Genomic DNA, 20,152 nt, shown 5'->3' with positions numbered 1-20,152 from the left:
GAGCACAACTAGTTATGGGCTATGCCCTGTATCCCCACATCTGCGAGGCGGTGGTCCAGAAGATCATGATCGACCATGTCAAAGGCTGCTGACAAATCTAAAAGGATCAGCAGTCCTGACCCGCCTCGATCCAGTTGTCTACGGAGATCATCTGTTAGGGCAACCAGAGCCGTCTCCGTCCCAAAACCAGGACAGAAACCGGACTGAAATGGATCTAATGCCGATGTTTCCTCCAGAAACCTACCAAGCTGTTCAGCAACCGCTCTCTCAATTACCTTACCCAGGTATGGAAGATTTGAAACTGGGCGGTAATTGGATAGGTCTAAGGGATCTAATGAAGTTTTCTTTAAGAGTGGACACACCACTGCTTCCTTCAGTTCCCCTGGGAATGTCCCGTGTCAAGGGACAAATTGATAATTTCAACCAGGGGGGTCCGCGCAACATCTGGACACTCCCTAATCAGCCAAGACGGGCATGGATCAATGAGGCAGGTGGTGGGCCTACCAACTTGGAGGAATCTATCCACATCAGTAGGGAGTATCTGATCGAAGTGGTCCAACACTGGACCTGAAGTCAGTCAAGGGGCCTCCAGTTCAGTCACTGTATCTAAATTGGCAGGGAGGTCACGGCGGAGCAACAGGACTTTCTCCACAAAAAAGCTCGCGAATGCCTCACAGTTGTGGGTCGAATTTGTGCTTAAATTTGGTTGTCCTCCTAAGGACGTTATTGACCTAATTATTCTAAAAAGTTGTGCCGGGCGAGAGCTAGCGGATGCAATGGAAGCTGCAAAGTAAGATTTCTTAGCAGCTTTCATAGCCATCTCATAGGCTTTCATAAGCGTCCTATAAGATGTTCTTGAGGCTCCGTCACGAGTCCGTCGCCATACTTGCTCTAGCCGTCTGAGATCCCGCTTCATTTTCCGGAGGTCCTCAGTAAACCAAGGTGCCTGGTTTTGACGGGGTCGCAGAGGGCGCTTAGGCGCGATCTCATCAATGGCTGCCAAGAGCCGGTTATTCCAGAGGACACCACACTGGCTATATGTAGAGGACACTACACTGGCTACACAGGTACAAGTTACAAAACTGCTACCTGACTTGACCAGAGCAGCTTTTAGTAAACTGAAAGGTTTAGCTGATTAACCTAAATGATAGAAAAAAATAGTATGCAATCCTATACAAGTCTACTCTGAAGCAGGCCTGTATGGCAGCCTTCACCAACTTGGTGCCCTCCAGTGTTCTAGGCTACAAAAACCATCAACAACCCCAGGTAGCATTCCTAATTTCTAGCTAACAAAATTCTTAAATGTTGAGTTTGAAGTTTAGCCTCAGTGCAACTTTTGAACAGAAGTTGTCTTTCCTTGGCAGCTAAACAGCAATAAATTGGCTGTACAACTGATTTGTAAAGAAGTGTCACTCCAGTGAACAAAAGTTGCTGGTGAGAGGCACAGGAATATCAGACCCGTAAACCAGGCAGGAATATCTTACCATGCAGGGAATACTTAAGAGGTAGTAGGCGTTTAACGCTTTCTATTTTCTATGTGTTTTTAAAAGCATGCTCAGCTACCTTACTTGCCCATGGGTGGGAGAAATATAGGCACACTGCAGCTAACTCCCGAAAACAAAATCTACTTTTCCTATTTTCATTTTAGTGCCAGAAGAACAGGCAGTTTCTCCATTTGCATCCACCATCTCCCCCTTGGCCTTAGTCACAGAGTTAATGGCAAAAATGAGCAATGCCAATTTCTGAAAAGCAAATGGTAGCCAAAGCAAAATGAAAGAGGCAATTGCCTAGCAACATTCAAGCATGTAAGGAATTGAACACTTTCCCAGGGGGAAAAGCAAGCAAACTTTGAAACTGTGTCAGCAAAAGAAACAGAATCAGCCTCTCATTGTTTTAAGCACCCTTTTCAAAGACTGTGGAAAACCCATTTAATTGGTGCCCCCTTTCCGAGTGCTGCAGTGTTTTTCAATTTTATGGAATGTATGTCTGGTCTTTCCACAAAGTTCCTTTAAAAAATAGTTTCGGTATCCTAAACATATGTACGGTACTATAAACCAGATACACTGGAAACAAATTAGTACTTGTTCTGAAATTCATGCTAACAAAGATGGCCATGCCTCAAACTAGTATCACATGGACACACACCCTGACAGTCAAAATAATCTATGCATTCGAGTTGGTGGTACTAAAGCCCTAGGAACTGGTCCCTACATCTTGTCTACGTGGCAGCCACCCCCTTTAAATACATGCCATTTAAATGCTACATGACAACATACTTAAATACCAGAAGGTACTATAAAGGTACTATACCAACGATGAACTCAAGACTATGTCTTCATGTAATACCAGGCATCTGGCAAAAGAGGTAGCGAGAAGAAAAGAACAATAATGTTACTACTGAATAACTCCTTAAACCAGGGTTACAATCACTAAAACATAATGTATAGTTACCATTTTGGGGCTCGAAAGTCGTATTTTTCAATAAGACTTTTTGATTCTTGAAATTCATTCTGATTGTGCAGATAAAATGTCACGAATAGAATTCTACAGGATGTGCTGTTAGTGTGTGAAAACAGGTTAGATCCAATAATCCCAGCCATGCATCGCCATATGGTAGAAACATCAGGAGCCATCCTGGTGCCTTGGCAGCTTACCGTAATTTGTACACAAGTGGCCAATAGCCAGGTGTAAAATGCACCTGGTTAATATGAAATGCTGATTGAGATAGATTCAAAATAGGAATCTAAGGTAGCATTTATTGCATAATGGCAGAAAGACTCTTCCACTCGGCAGTCATCTGGGATAGCACGAAATGTTCAGAACATCCAGACTACTTGGGATGAATATGTCTAGTTGTGGCATATTGGTGGGGCTATAAGCCAATGGGAAAAAGGGGAGGCAGGTGAAGAATGACACATAGGAAACATAAACGAAAGGGGAACCAAGAGGTGTAGAACAGAAGCTAAGAGAAAGGACAGCTGATGGAAAGGTGACAGGAAGTAAACAGACCATCTAGCAGGGCTTCAGGAAAGGATGAGCAAAAGAGATATGAAACTGGGGAAAAGAAAAGTTCAGGTAAGCTGAAGGAAACTTTCTATGGACTTTTGGATAGAAGTACAGTGGTACCTCGAGTTAAGAACTTAATTCGTTCTGGAGGTCTGTTCTTAACCTGAAACTGTTCTTAACCTGAGGTACCACCTTAGCTACTGGGGCCGCCGCTGTGCCACCGCCGCACAATTTCTGTTCTCATCCTGAAGCAAAGTTCTTAACCCGAGGTACTATTTATAGGATAGTGGAGTCTGTAACCTGAAGCGTCTGTAACCCGAGGTACCACTCTACATGCATAGACAGGCTGAGTGTTAGGATCGCAATGGATTCTTTAATAAAGGTCACATTTTAAGAACTGGAGTAGGGAAAATCCAATTTGAGAGGTGCAAAAAGTGACTAGGGATAGGAGCGAAACTGTCTCAAAGAGGGAGCCCAGGCTTAATGAGGTATTTGCTTTGAATACTAAGGAATCCAAAGCCACACATGGGATGAGGTGTGACTGCCTAAACTATTCAGGGAATTTTCAGCTGGTGAAAATGGATCAAAGTATTTCTGTAAAAAGATTAGCATTCCCTCCCCCCATGCACACAAAGGTGAAGATGCAGTAAAACATCCCTATGCTGGAAATTCACTAGGGAACTATACACTACCAAGAATAGTCATGTCAACCATGCATTGAGTTTGATTTACATTATACTAATAGGGCTGCAGCACCTGGGACATCAGTGCTAATACAGGATTACATGGGATATTGTGGGAGGCAAATGGGCCTACAAGGGGCAGCAAGGAGTGGAGTTTTCATAGGGAGCAGAAGACTTTCAGTTGTTGGAGGGATCTCAAACCATCCAAATTCCTGATGAAAACTAATGAGGCATTGGGCATTTCTGGCAAAGTGGGGGTGAAGGAAGGGAAGCAGAAACTGTTGGTGCTCAGTTGCTTTAATAGCATGCAGTAAAGAGCAAGAGCACGCAGTGGGAATAGAACACCACTCAAAATCAGCTAATGACATCTGGGGAGGGTTATCAAAGTAAAGCTCCATCACATTACTTAGGAGGGAAGGTATTTAATATAATGGATGGTAATTGTTCAGGAAAGGGGGAGAGGGAGGGAGGGAGAAAAATATTCTCAAAAAGCCCACACGAAATGCATTTGCCATTCTTCACCCTACTTTTTATTTACATAAATGGACAATATATAAAAGGTTTTATATATGCACACAACTAGGAAGGAGTTTAAAATTAATTGCTTCCATGGGAAGTTACCAATTTGGAAGTTTCCAAGCCGGCCTTAATTATATACCTCCATCTACTTAGAAAGATATTTTAAGATGTACTCAGAGTGTTCTACCAATGTTGATTTTTCAAGTTCATACTCTGTTTTAAACACATGAAAACACCCAAAGATCAAACACAGCCATTGCTAGCTAAAATGGTCTATAAAAAGGAGAATACACTGAATCACTCCCCTCTCCCCGTTACAATGATGTTCTCGCTGCACTGGAAGTTAAGACAACCAACTTTGACTGCACTCCTTTGCACACTTGCCTAGGATTCAAGCCCTATTGAATTTAGTACATAGAATTTTTTCTTTTTAATAGTTACCCCTCTGAAGAGCCCTCGAAACAACTGGAATACAACACAAAAAATGCTGGACAGATTCTGCAAACTACAACTATCTGTCTCATAAAGATGAAAGTCAACTTGAGCCAATTGTGAACATACTGGTTCATGTTGCAACTGATGCCAAAGGCAGTGCTTCCAGAAAGTCAAGATGCTAAATGTCCCTCCCACACTTCCCATTATTTTCATGACTCTTTCTTTTGGCTCCAGCCACCCAAGAGGCCTCTAATCTGCTGCAATATCAGCCATGATAGCTAAAGGAAAGCACCACGTTCAAAGATGAAATCTTCAAAGCGTTAGCTGCCAAGGACACTCATCAGAAGTTGGCATCTAGAGTACCTTCCTTTATTCCTTGGACTCTGTCTGGCTAGAAAGAGCTTTGAATGGAACACCGTGACCAGATACACCCTTCTACAGAGGCAACATTCTGGTGCAAGAAGTGAACTCTGAATTACCATTCCAGTGCCTCCCACCTATTTAAATGCTTTTGAAAACAGAGTCGCCAGGTCCCCTTCTAATTCATTTCCCCTTTAATCCAAAATCCATTCATTTCCTTTCTGGAGGCCACAGAAGTCAGACAAATCCCTCTTCTCATCCCGTCTTGGTCATGGGACTGTGGAAGAGTTTTAAGAGGAAGAGATGGGAATGTGTGTCTGTGGTGAAGACTTACATGCTGCTTAGTAACACACACTGTGACCCTCTTCTCTGACAAAGACCACCACCCCTCTCCAGAGATGTGAGATGCTCACAAAGTAAGTCACACAATTGCAAAGGTATTAATGGGCAACTGCTTTGCTGCTTCCATCTCAACCATCTCTCCACAAAGAAAAGGACAAGCTGTTCCTGTGCTGTTCCTGTTTCACCTTCTATGGATGTAGGTAGTCAGGCAACAGATGACCTCTCCTGGCCACCCCTGCCAGCCTCTTGATTACATTTCTGATTTAATGTTGGGAGGCATTTTTCTAGAAAATGTAGAATGAAGTAAAAGCCAGACCACTAAGGAGATGATGGACCGCAACCCCTTCAGCACTATGACAGGTGGTCAGACTCTGAAGCCAAAATGCCCCTTTGTCTTTATTGGTTGCAGTGACTAAGAGCTACTGCTAGATGCCACCACACATACCATTACCGCCGGCACTTTCTCCTACTGAATGCCAGAGTTTCAAATGGCATCTTATCAAGCAGCACAATGAAGTGTCATTGGCAAAGTTATGAAAAGCTTTCTTACATGCCTAAAATGAGGCATATTTAGGACACCGAAACAGCTGTGCTCATGAATACACCCAAAAGAAATGCCTAGACAAAAGCAGCGTAATGCACCCAGGGTTCTTCCTTAAAAGAATATCCATACTTATGTGCCAATACAGTTGGAGCAGCTACTGCATAAACTGAGGTTCTAGGAACATAAATTTCTTTGCAAATAAAAGAGGAGCTTTAAGTTATTCTCTTTACACTGTGTACTATAGCTCGGGTCTTTAGTCCAGGTTTCTAACAGAGAGTTACTCAGCGAGTTTAGGTAGTGGGGGAATGCATGAGGACAACTGCTATAAAGTTAAACTACTTGCACACAAGTGTTTTAAAAACCAATCCCATCACCTAGCAACATGCAGCAACCCCTAAAACAGCATGAACAATACAATTATTTGCTCTTATCTTGACTCCTAGAAAAGCAGCTCATACTTCAAGGAGGTGTTGGACCTCGGTGTATGGTTTTTATGACAGTGAGACCTACACATTACACACTACCATGAACATAATACTACTTATTAAGGGGTTAATAAAGTAACCTCTCTTTTTCCCCGGGCTTGAGGACCAACATAGCAGAAGCAATGCCCAGCATAAAAATGAAAAGATGGTTTTGTGGTTGTTGTGTTTTTTAAAAGAAAAGGCTTTTCAATAAAGCACAAAACATATATCTCAGGCATATGGATTCATGCCCTTACCTACCTATCCAGACCAGCACAAAAACTAGAAAGGGTGCCAGTTTGACACCTGTTTCACTAGCCAATTTGAGATAGATGGCCGTGGGGATTAAATAACCCTCATAAACACACACAAAGAAAGACAGCCACAGAAAAGTCTTAATTTCTGACTAAAACGAACCCTTTCCCTATCCCATCCTCTATACCTACATTTGCTAATTAAAGCAACCTCTATTAATAAAAAATAAAAAGTAGGACACGCTGGCTCTTTTCACCGTCGGCAAAAATGTGCTTAAGGTATACAAGCTTTAGCCTCTGAACTGGCTTCAACCTTGGAAACAATTCTTCTCACTTTATAGCGCAGCTGCCATTTGAGTAAACCAGTCTCAGTCTGCCCAGAAAGAGGCTTTTATTTTCATTTATTAAATTTGTATACCACCTTTCATCCAAAGATCACAGAGTGGTTCACAACAGAAAAACACAAGAGGAAAACACAAAAACAAGAGCAAAAATAAACTAATAACCCCCATCCCACAAACACATTTAAAAGGACACATAATGTTAATCACCCAAAGGCCTGGTTAAAGAAGTATGTTCTTGCCTGGCATCTAAGATATGTAATGGGGGCACCAGGTGAGCCTCCCTGCAGAGAGCATTCCACAAAGTGAGAGCCATTGCCACGGGACCTCCATGTGGATGAGACACATGGAGAAGGGCCTCAGACGATGATTGCAGGGTTTGGGTCGGTTCATATGGGGAGAGGTGGTCCTTCAGGTATTGCGGTCCTGAGCCATTTATGGTTTTATATGTCAAAAACAGCACTAGTGATGAGGGGCCTCTTCTATGTGAGTCAAGTTGACTGTATATGCAGAGAAGCTTCACAAATCTTCTCAAACAAAACTAGTTTTCTTCCAGCAATAGGTGACTGCTCAATAGAACCCCCTTATCTGCTTCCCCACTAACATTTACTGATAATGGACTCTACCATCAATGGGTGGAATTCACAGTTTCTATTTGCCAACCTCTGTTTACCAACCGTCAAGCAAAAGAATGTAGAGAGAAGCAACTCTCTCCAAGATGTCATTTGCGTTGTAAAATGAATAAATATAGTAATGTCAACAACAGTTTGCCGGGGTAGGGAAAGAGAAGTTTCCTACCCAGTTTCAACATATGCAGTTAGAATGAGTATGTATCAAAGTTGGCCTGCATGCCAACTTGTTTTGAAGTAGCCCGTGTGAATGCTAAGACTGCACTGAATGAGTGTGGCTCTGGCTCTGCATCCCTTCACCAAATATTTATAATCTATTTAGTATCTGAAGCTTGTGACCTCCTGAAAAGACTAATCTGACCTGCAAATGTCGGAAAATGCCTACGGGATACTGAGGCTGGGATCTATTTCAGTACACAAAGTCTATTGTTAGTTATAATTAACGTTTGCTCTCAGTTGCAGATGCAATTGGCAAAAAAAAAAATTTTTTTTTGGCTTCTAGGAATATGCTTTTTCCCAGGTGACTGAATAGCTGAGAAATTGTGACATGATTTCAGAGGTGTTCATGAATGTCAGATATACAGCAGCGGAGGCCAAACCCTAACACCAACACACACAGCATTTCTAGAGGTGTAGAAAGAAAACACCTTCCCTGTATACCCCAACATAGGCCCTTTTTTGCATAGATAAAAGTTGTGTGCAAACCAGCTGCTATAGGCACATTATTTACCGTGTTTTTCACTCCATAGGATGCACTTTTTCCGTCTTAAAAACTAAGGGGAAAAAATCTGTGCGTCCTATGGAGCGAGTGCGGGGGGGGGGAGGCAGGCAGGAAAAGCCCCCAAGAGCCACACACAAGCTTCACGCGGCTTTTGCGGGCTTCTCCCTCCTCATAGAAAAGCCTTGTGCAACCTCTCCAGCCGGGGAAGCTGCGCAAGGCTAAAGAGGAAGCCAAGGCAGCGAGTGTGATCAGCTCGCTGCCTTGGCTTCCTCTTTAGCTTTGCGCAGCCTCTCCAGCCACGGAGATAGTAAACTTTTCCCCCTTGATTTCCCCCTCTAAAAACTAGGTGCGTCCTGTGGTCCGGTGCGTCCAATAGAGTGAAAAATACGGTACTTTATACTGGGTCATCTGCTGCCTTGTGGGATGTCTTCAGTAGAAAGCTACGGATTAAGGCCCACACAAATTGGGAGTGGAGTCCCTAAGACGGTTGGATGGCGCCTCATATGCCCCATTCCTGCAACTCCTGCAGCCAAGCTGGTGCAAAACATATTGCTATGCTTTCCTTTGGACCAGATCAGCGAGGCCAAGAGGGGGGTCTTGTTGTCTGGCCATTCCAGGACCTCAGTGCACACTGCTCAGGCTTGTAACCCAGAGAGGGCACTTGGGTGCTGCTAATGCAGCAGTTTGATTTCATCCCTGGAGGTGCACTCCATTGCCTCTTGAGACAGACGGATGCCAACAACAGGAGAAGTATAAGAGATTAAAGCATTATTGCGGCGCTCATCTCCTTTATTGGCCGAGGAAGCCAGCGTACAGATTCCGGGTCATGACTAAGCCGCTTCTGGCGAACCACAGCAGCACACAGAAACGCTGTTTACCTTCCTGCCGGAGCGGTACCTATTTATCTACTTGCACTTTGACGTGCTTTCAAACTGCTAGGTTGGCAGGAGCAGGGACCGAGCAATGAGAGCTCACCCCGTCACAGGGATTCGAACCGCCGACCTAATGATCAGCAAGTCCTAGGCTCTGTGGTTTAACCCACAGCGCCACCCGTGTCCCACAATAAAGCATTAGGCTGTGCTAAATGTTTGCTACTCACATACAGTAGATAGGAAGCCTGCGCTGATATGCTGATGTGCTCATCAAACCCACAAGCTTCAGCACATGCAAGTTTTTAATCCACAAGCTCTTTTGGGATTCTGCTTCAGTGCTTTTCACAAGAAAAAGAGCAGAAGGAACCCATGAACTAATCAAATACTGCTACCTCTTAAATACTTTTTGGGCATGGCCCTGGTGAATTTCTGAATTTGGAGCAGGCATAGGCAAACTTGGCCCTCCAGATGTTTTCGGACTACAACTCCCATCATCCCTGACCACTGGTCCTGTTAGCTAGGGAGGGTGGGAGTTGTAGTCCCAAAACATCTGGAGGGTTGAGTTGCCTATGTCTGATTTGGAGGATTAAAAGGGCTTTCCAAGAAGCTGTATTAAAGAAATGTGAGGTGGGGGTCATTTAAACCCTGGGGCTTCCAGACTTTGCTAAAAAAAAAAGTGAGAAGAGGTTGCAGAAGAAGCTGGTTGTGTGGAATGACCCACATACAGCAAATCCATTTTAATATATGACACTGTGAGAAAGGCATTATTTTAGAGCAGAACAAAAAATAGAAGGAAAGGGCAATTCAAGTGACTTTGAAAGGCTACCATAAAAATAGATACAGGGATGTGTCTGCCTATGTATAAAATGCTACTTGGTTGCACATTTTGAGTTGCAGTGAAACAATTATATAAGCAGAATCAACTTTTCTAATGTCAGAGTTAAGAACAGTCTGAATGGGATTTCTTCAGGATTGGTGACTAAGCTTCAAGCCACAGATCTCAAAGGAGTGCTCTGAAAATTTGTATCATGACATGCAGAAAGACCCTTGCTGCCATGCATATGAACAAGGAATGAGAAAAGGCTTAGTTCAGAGCACAAAGGAATTGGCAGAAGGAAATTAGCAGTAGTGTCCCGATGGTAGTACCGGCCAGGGAAGGACAAATTAAGAAAACAACAGGCATCACAGCAACTACTAACTTGGGGCATCATATGTGATGCCGCAAATTGCATGGTTTGAAGTAATAAAATATGGTAATTATATGACTGAAATAAAACAAACTGCAAAAAGCCGTGATGTTCATTTGCAGTGGTCAAATAAAACGAACAGTTTCAATACTAGAGCAGACTTCTCTAAATATGTGAACAGTAGACAGACATTTTTCACTTTGGTACAGATTACTTTTTAATGCAAGGACAGCCAATTTGATGCCCTCCAGATGGCCACAATTCTCACCTCTGTATTATCAATTTAGATTTCAAAGAGAGGAGCAAATATCACTAAGCAAGCACCTTCTGCTTTAACTTTTAAGCAGTTTGCTGAAAGTTATGTACACCGCCTCTCTGGGCCCATCTTTGGACTGGGTCCAGTCTACTAAGCCCCAGCCATTTACAAGTGTGCATCTTCCCTGGCCCCACCCATATGTTTGGCTTTGAAGGTCAATATTTTAAACTTTGAACTTGCCCGAGCAAAGACACCTTTGAATATTCATACCGCAGCTGCTTTTGTTCTGTTCTGCAAGCAGTACTAGAAACAGCATAGTGGCCAAACAGTTTCCATTTCTCTTAGTAAGCCTTCTGAATATGTGCCTGGAATTCATAGTTCATAGCTAAGAACCTTGAAGTTGCCATGGACTAGACACTCTCGGCTCCACCACTGGATCTCAGAATGACATAATGCAAGTAAGTGCCTGAAAACCTTGCCAAGTACAAACACCACATTTCAGATGACATAATCCATGCACTTCTAGTCCTAACATTACAGAGAGATCAATGAATTGATCTAAGAAATGCATCATGACAGGCACCACGAGGATAGCATCTAGTATATATACGATGCACTCAAGCAGCAAGTATTGCAGATGTGACTCAATTAAGTAACAGAAAGAGCCGCTTTTTAAACATTGCACATACAGTGCTGCTTCAGAGGCTGAACTTTTGAGTGATCTAACAGGTGTTGGTTGACATATGGAAACACCATGTACAAACCAGTGTACAGTGGTGCCTCGCAAGACGAAAAGAATCCGTTCTGCGAGTCTCTTCGTCTAGTGGTTTTTTCGTCTTGCGAAGCAACCCTATTAGCGGATTAGCGCTATTAGCGGTTTAGCGGCTATTAGCGGCTATTAAAGGCTTAAGGGATTAGCGTATTAGCTGCTAAAAGGCTATTAGCAGCTTAGTGCCTTAGAAAAAGGGGGTGGGGAACGAGAAAAAATCGCAAGAATCGCAAGACATTTTCGTCTTGCAAAGCAAGCCCATAGAGAAATTCGTCCTGCGAAGCGCATTGAAAAATGGAAAACCCTTTCGTCTAGCGGGTTTTCCGTCTTGCGAGGCATTCGTCTTGCGGGGCACCACTGTACCTTTTTTTCCAAAGCTGGATCCAGAACATGCTGCAAGTTGGAAGGAAGCCATTCCAACTGAAAATGCTATCATGATGCTCTGCTAGATTAGTATAAGCAGAAAGCAGAATGGGATGTACTGGTAGATCTGAGTAGTACATGGGTAGGCAAACTAAGGCCCGGGGGCCAGATCCGGCCCAATCACCTTCTCAATCCGGCCTGCGGACAGTCTGGGAATCAGCGTGTTTTTACATGAGTAGAATGTGTCCTTTTATTTAAAATGCATCTCTAGGTTATTTGTGGGACATAGGAATTCGTTCATATATATTTTTTGAAAATATAGTCTGGCCCTCCACAAGGTCTGAGGGACAGTGGACCAGCCCCCCTGCTGAAAAAGTTTGCTGACCCCTGGAGTAGATAATAAAACCCACTCTTTCAACCAACAGAAACAAGAAGCTTCATAATAAATTTTAAAATCAAAGATGTATAATCTACTGTTAGAATGGCATACCAAAGATGAGCAAGTCAAGTGTGTTATGATAAAATGGGCAAATGATTTTGGGTATAATATACAACTAGACGGCTGGGAAAGGCTATGGAAGAAAGGAATAAAATTTACTGCTTGTACTGCTTTAAAGGAAAATATAATTAAAATGATGTATAGATGGTACTGGACACCAACAAAATTAGCCAAAATGTATAGTACAAGTGACAATCTATGTTGGAAATGTAAAGGAAAAGAAGGGAATTTCTACCATATGTGGTGGACTTGTCCTAAGGTAAAAATTTATTGGGATATGATATATAATGAGCTTAAGAAAATATTTAAGAATACTTTTCAGAATAAACCAGAACCCTTTTTGTAGGGCATATTAGGTGATGAAATCTCTAAGAAGGATTATAATATATTTCTTTATGCCACAACGGCGGCAAGTATTCTTTTAGCCCAGAAATGGAAGCAGCAAGAAATTCCAACAGTAGAAGAATGGGAAACTAAGATGATTGAATACGCAGAACTGGCAAAACTGTCCGGGAAAATCCACAACCAGCGAGACCAACTGTTTGAAAAAGACTGGAGTAAATTTATTTTATATTTGAAAGAACATTGTAGATCTCTGACAACACTAACAGTACTGATTTAAAGGTTTTTGCAGTTTAGAAATAGAAACTTATCTACAATGAGAAAGAATTTTAAGGAATGAAAGTAGGTAGATGGATAGGGGGAATTGGAAATGCGAGGAAATTATGTAAAGATAGAAAGACGGTTTGGGGGGGTGGAAGGGAGTTAGAGGCTTGAAAGAGTCAAATTATAGGTGATGAAAAGATATGTAATAAATGTTTGGTTGAAAAATGGAAACTTAATAAATATTATCATTATTTATTTATTTTTTAAAAACCTCAATAAGTTAGAAACCAACATTCTACATGTCAGGGGAGGCTGGCCAGAAAATGGTTTTAAGGAGGTGCCAAAAACAGAGAGAACATGTCTGCCTGATGTCAATGGTCAGGGAGTTCCAAAGTTTAAGTGCTGCCACATGAAAAGATCAATTTCCTCCAAGTCTGGAGCAGGTATTTTGTGGCATCTCTGAAGCACTGTAAATTCTGGAGATCAAAGCAGCTGAGTGGGCATATATGGGGTAAGGCGATATTACAAGAAAACTGTTTCCAAACTGTTAAAGGTTTTATATGCTGATAATAACACCTTGCACTTGGCCCTGTAGCAAATTGAGAAACGCATGGAAAGGTGTTATAAGCTGACAGATGCTAATTGATGGTTCTCACGTTTATCAGCGACAGCAGTCTGCATGAACTGCAGCTTCCAGATCAAGTACAAGGGAAGCCCTACATAGAGGGCATTGCAGTAATCTGATGCTAAAGTAACCAATGCAAGAACAACTGCAGTCAAGTTTTTGCAGTCCAGCAAAAGTCTGAGCTATGGTACCAGTTGCAGCTTCTAGTCACTGAGGCTACCTAAGCTTCCATTGACAAAGCTGGATCCAGCCTGCAAAGCTGCTCCTTTAGTGGGGACTGTGACTCCATTCAGCATAGGGAAGTGACCATTTTTTTCAGATATGGGGACCACCTGGCTCTTGGCTACTTGCGACCAAGTGAAGATGCCTCGGCACCAGGATGGTGCCTGATGTCTCCACCATCTGCATCCCTGGGGATCCTTGGCTCTTGCCTGTTTTCACACACTAACAACACATCCTGTAGATTTCTGTCTGTGATATTTTATCTAGGCAATCAGAATGAATTTCAGGAACCAAAAAGTCATGTTGAAAAATATGACATTTGAGCCGCCTGGCCCCAAAATGGCAACTAGACATTCCGCTTTGGTGGCTGTAGCATTGACTTTAGGAGCCATTTGGCACCTAGCTGATGTATCTGAGTTTTTAATATTGCTCACCACTGCATCCAGGCACTGGTGCAGAGCCTGCATGGCCTCTTCTGGTTCAGTTGTTATGGAAGAATAGAACTCAGTGTCATTAGCGTAGTGATGGTAACTTGTCCCAAAACTCCTAATGACCACTCTCAGTGGCTTCATTAAATAGCACCAAAGACAATGCTCTGCCGCACCCTATAAGGTAGTTAAAAACATTCATTCCAAGATCTCAGTTTTCACACCAGGTAACAGCCTGGACCTAGGCACATTTGCTCAGACGTAAGCTCTACTTATTTCAGTAGGACTAATTCCCAAGTGGGCAGCCAACTAAAGAGTACTAAATCTAAACACTGCTTGCACACAAACAATTGCTGTCAATGCAAGAATCGACTCGAATGCACCTGCTAGCTTCCACTTCTCCTTAAAACCACATATCCAGACTCCTCATTTACACCCCCACAAAAAGCAGGACTAGACCAGGCAGCAAAATGTTCTTTCCCTAGGCTCAGTGTCAACGTGAATTACTTGAATGGGCTAGCTAATAAATGAATTGAACTAATCCTTTTACATTTCTATACCACCTTTATTCCATGTTGTAAATAAAGGTGATGTATGCAGGCATCTCTGAAGGTCAAAAACTGTGTAATTCAGGCAGGCCTTTTAAACCTGAGATTCTTTGCTAACCAGCTTTTCCTGATGTCTGGCATTCTTGCTTTTATGAAAGCATTGTACTTGTAATATTTTTTATGAAAATGTCATTTATAAATACTTCAATAATAAACAAATAATACATTACTTGAAATGCATATTTAAATCCTGTGTGTTTTATTGCTTTAGAATTGGCATGATATGGGCGAACCAGGTCACAGTCTGAATCCTGGCAGCAATATCCTGTACTAATTGAAGCTTCTAAGCCAGGCATCCTCAACCTTTGGCCCTCCAGATGTTTTGGACTACAATTCCCATCATCCCTGACCACTGGTCCTGTTAGCTAGGGATCATGGGAGTTGTAGGCCAAAACATCTGGAGGGCTGCAGGTTGGGGGTGCCTGTTCTAAGCAGTCTTCAAGGGATAGCCCCACTGCAGTGATCCAACAGGGAGGTTACAAGGAAAACTCTTTCAGGAAGCATTCCATCCCAGAGCTGTATACATACCAAGGTCTTTCATAAATCATCTGAAATAAATATTGGTAAATATTCCAAACCATCTACATCCCTTAATACACAAGGTCATGTCTATACAAATACTAGCCAATGTTGCACAGCCCTTCACTTAAAAACATTGGCAAACCATGTGGTCTGTTTCTGGTTTTTTTTAATAAAACCTATATACCACAGGCATGGCAAGAAGCATAAAGAGAGAGAAAACAAGATAACCCTCTCTTCCAAGGTGAAGGGTTCAGGGCTGAGATGGTTAGAGAACCTGTGGGAGGTGAGGGGAGATAGCAGAGGCCATGAATTTGACAGCAGTAAGAGGCAAAAGTTCAACAGGTCAGTTTTTGCCTATCCATGGAAAGTTGAACTAAACCTTCTGAACATATGCCTGTCACACTGAAAGCATAAAACAGATGGGGGAAACAGTAGCTAATAGTTGCCAATATAAGCATGCCGAATAATGTATCATTTCCAGCCCTGTGACAATAAGATATGGTTGTGAAACCCATGGTTTAACCTGCTTCCTCCCTTCCTCAATCAGTGAGTTTAATAGGAGCATTATAAGAGATACTGTATCCATCTGGTCCCCCTATCCACCTCAATGACATACCAGCCACCTCCAAGATTGACACACGCAACACCAGTACAATGCTGGCCATACAAAAGGTACCTAACAGAGCACGTCAAGTACCATGAACACGTCAAGCCACATGCTACAGGCAACAGTAATTACCTAGCATCTTTCTCAAATTAGGTTGCCCTGTGGAAGGAAAACACCTCCCCAATCCTAAATGTAGCAATTAGCCAGACTGATTGCCAGAATAATCCATTTAGACCTTTGAATCCTACATGCCGTTTAGGGCCTTGTCATGCATTTTTGTCATATATGCATTTTTAAGTTGTGAATGCAGCAGGCACATGAAGAACCTTTGTATGGTACTGGCATTATTATAGAGCCTGGATTAACTGCAATTCCCTGTGGCAAATCTAAGATTGCTGGTGTGCACTTTGTAATAACGCACCTTGGGCACCTAGACCTACAGCATAATCAAGTGTATCCCAACAGCACCTCCATGAGACTTTTGTTGCTTTTCCTATTTTGCAGGGCGAGAGACCAGCCTGAGGCCAGTCAATTTCATGGCTGATCAGAAAGGTGAACCCAGCTTTTACAGCTCCACAGACCACTGGAATGCAAAGTTTTTGGAGGCAGAGGGAGATCAGATAATCTAAATGTAAAACTAGAAGAAAGGACTGGGGAGGAAATAACTTAGGAAACACTCTGGTTGGATTTTGAAAATGGCTTGCACCATCTTTTACCGCAGGAGAGTTGAAATAAAGGATGGAAAGAAAAACAGCAGCTGGAGAAACAGGACTTAGGAAACTGTTTTATTATTCCTATTGCTGCAAGAGATGTAATTCATTCATACTTCTGGGGACTGGGCTGGGTTCAGAGCTGGCCAAATGTTTTTTTCTACAAATACTGGTTGACAAATGCAAGCGTGGAATATTTCCCAAGCTCCTCTCATTAATGAGTGTTCCCTCTCTGCCAATTCGGTGTGTCAGGCCATATCAGTTAATATCAAATAGTTAAGAGTTACTGCCAGTCTTCACAGGCTTTCCGGCTCTTTTAATCACAGTGGGTGGAGTCTTGGGAAGGAGCCGAAACTTAACCCTTGGTAGTAGGTGGATTTCTCCAGCAGCCGCCGCAAAGACAGGAGAGAAGGTCTCGAGCGAAGTGCGTTTTGCAAAAGGCAAATTATGCTTAATCCTGTCACCCCATTCCAGTTGCATTATCCAAGCGTGAATAAACCCCTTCCTACACCCTTCAGGGGTGTGGAGACACCCAGCTGAGAACCACCCAATTCCCAGCAGATTGCCATCACTTGCTCAACGCAGAAAAATGATCATGTCCCATCGCCTGTTTTCCATCCTCGGTGCTAACTTGTTCTTACAAGTTACGACTCATGCCAGCCCATTGCAACAGCCTGGAAGGGAAGACTGCAGTCGTCTCTCAGGTGCCAACTACGGATGGAGGCTGCCTTTGATCACCAGGCACACAGCCTCCTAAAAGCATTGGGACTCCTCCCGAAGGGCCAAGCGCATCCACGGACACCACTTGCAGGAAGGAAGGCGGCGCAGAGGTGGAGGAGAGCACTCGCGATTTGCAAGTTCAACAGAGGCTCGAGAGCCCAGCAGGGCTCCGCTGGCAAACAAACCGCACCGGTATCCCTAATTTTCGCCGCCCCCGGGCCGGGCAAAACCACAAGCGAGCGAATAAGACAGGCAGGGCGAGCTCCGAGGCCGCTTCCGTTTTGTAGGTCACGCCGGGAAACACCTTGGCTTCCCTTCCCTTGGGCCTCGAGCCGCTGCCTCCTTAATCCGACCAGAGCAGCGCTTCCCACGTGTCCGCGCCGGTCCCTCGGCAGCGACGTCGAGGGCGGCAACAAGGACCACTGGAAAAAGTGCCCGCGGTTCAAGGGATCCCAAGGAAAGCCCACCCACCCGGAGCGCTCGGGTTATGCCCAGGTGGAGCCGGAGCTGCTCTTCGGAGGGGGGGGGAGCGTGCGCTTCGCATGCAAATAGCCTGGATGGGTGAGGGAATCGCGCCGTCCCCCGCCCTCCCCCAAAGAGCCCCCCTCCCAAACAACCCCGATCTGTCACAACACATCAAGTCCTCCACCAGCCAAGCCATCGCTTTAGTTCAAAAGAAGGAAGAACCATTAGATCAGGATGAGCCGGACAGAAACTCCCCACAGCGAACCACGCTCTTCTTCAAGCAAGGTTTCTGTTGGGTGTTTTGTTTTTGAGGGGGTTTAGAAGAAGGTTATCAGTGGAACTGCAACGGCGAGAGGAGGATGCCCTACTCTGACCTCTATTGTTATGACTATTTCTATTATGACGATGACGACGACCAGCCCCAGCAGCCCTTCCCCGCCGCGTCCCAGAGTGAAATCTCCACACCTCACTTCTTACTGCTGGTGCGTTAAGGGAGCGGACGCTCCTTCTTAACTGCCCTCTTTCCCCGCTCAAAGACCCCTCGGTCCCCACCAGAGAGTCCCTTCCTCGGCTCCATCCTCTCCAAGCCTAAGTCGCTCGCGAGGAAGTGGAGGGTCCGGGGCGGAGAGCGCGCCGTTTCCAGCGCCGTCTCCTCCCCGAGTTCAAAAGGCCTTTCCTCCCCGGGGTAAGCGCGCGGGAGAAGGGAGGCGCGGAGCGACGAGAGCCTTGCTTACCCTCTTCAGCGAGCCGGGCTCCCTTTCGCGCCCGCAGCAGCAGCAGCAGCAGCCGACGAGCGAGTGCGCTAGAAAAAGGAAGCGGCTGCCAGTGTGCCGCCCCGCGTGGCGCGGCCCAGCCTTGCGCCCGCCCTCCGGGCCGGCCTCGGAACCCGCCCGTGGGATTGGCCGCAGGAAGCAGTGAGTCACTGACTCCCAGCCGCCGCCGCCGCCGCCGTACACACGCCCGCACGTGACGCTGGGGGACCGGCCCTTCCTCTCCTCCTCCTCCCGGCGGCAGCAGGCAGGACAGGTGGAGGGCGGGAGGCGGAGCGAGCGCCCACCTGAGGGAAGCGGCTGCTGCCAGAAGCCCGGACTCCGCTCCTCGGGCCGGTTGGGCGGGAAGGGGAGCCGAGGAAAGGGCAGCAAGGGCGCCTCGCTTGTTTAGGTCTCTCGTGGCGGCGGACGGTTAAACAAAACACTGTTTTCCAGCTTCAGGGCTGCCCTGCGGTCCAGTGGGAAATATATCCAGCAGACACCTCTTCCCCAGTCTCTCGCCTCTTCAGTGGCCCTGTTGCCACAGACCCCCCAAGTGCCCTGTTTTCCAGGGACTGTCCTAGATTTACAAAAGCCATCCTGATTTGATCCCAGAATGTCCCGCTTTTTCTTAGGGCGTCCCTATTATCATTTGAGAAACGTTGTAGGGAATGGAGTTATCGGACCCCCTGAGCCAAGGAGATAAGTAACTCTACAACCTTTACATTAGACATCTGAAGGCAGTCCTGGATAGGGAAGTTTAAAAAAAAATGTTTTATCATGTTTTTATATATATGTTGGAATCTGTCCAGAGTGTCTGGGGCAAGTCAGATGGGTGGGGTTTAAATAATGGGGGGGGGGGAAATGTCATTGTTCAGAGTTCAGGACCGAAAAGAGCTGCCTGCTGTGAAAAAAAAGTACTTAATCATACTTGTTTTGGTGTATTTTTTCCTGTTTGCATGCAAGTACAATGCAAAAAGAAAGAAAAAACTTATGGAAATGCTTCATCTTCAGGTGGTGTTGTCCTACTCTGTCAGACCACGCATTGCTGAACTTGTCAGACAAGTTCCTTTGCAAGATAATGGCCATAGCTTTCTTGCTTTGTTGGCAGCCCATGAGGGGGGCGGGAATATCATGTTGTTTTACAAGTGCCTGGAATCTCTTCATCATTTGGAGGCATGTGTGGCATGCAGCTGTCTTCTACTTTGGCCAAACTGTGTCACTCTAATGAGAGCTTACCAGATATCTGCTGGAGAGGATGCACAGGATGGGAGGATTATTATTACATGTGGTGGCAATGCCCAGTTGCACAAGACATTGGCGCAAATGTTTTCCAGGCTATTCCTTCCATAGCGCAATAACATCTTCCTCCGGAGTGACTCAGATCTAGTAGTGCTATCGCACTTTCCAGAACCATGCAAAAAGTGTCACACAAAACAAAAACCAAATTATCCACCTAGTCACAATGGCAAGTCTGGAGTTGGTCCATCACGGGAGATTCCATTCCCATTTCACTCTAAAGGGATGGTGGAATAAGACATGGTCATTGGTAGAAAGTCACAGAACATAATAGGCAACTTTGAGGGGTTGAATCCAAAACATAATTCTCAGTTATCTGGTTTCCATTTGATTGATTGATCACAAAA

General features: G+C 44.5%; 1 protein-coding gene across 1 annotated transcript in view; it reads right to left on the bottom strand.

Annotated features, from left to right (window-relative positions):
• Positions 1 to 18,658, bottom strand: part of ELOVL7 (ELOVL fatty acid elongase 7) — a 41,271-nt gene extending 22,613 nt beyond the window's left edge. Inside the window, exon 1 of the mRNA XM_083404345.1 lies at positions 18,492 to 18,658. The gene's annotated coding sequence lies outside the window, so the exon portion shown is untranslated. The remainder of the gene's footprint in view (positions 1 to 18,491) is intronic.
• Positions 18,659 to 20,152: the final 1,494 nt, after the last annotated feature.

Source organism: Podarcis tiliguerta (genome assembly GCF_965153285.1).
Source record: "Podarcis tiliguerta genome assembly, chromosome: 11".
NCBI lineage: Eukaryota > Metazoa > Chordata > Lepidosauria > Squamata > Lacertidae > Podarcis > Podarcis tiliguerta.
This window is presented reverse-complemented; position numbering and strand designations above follow the sequence as displayed.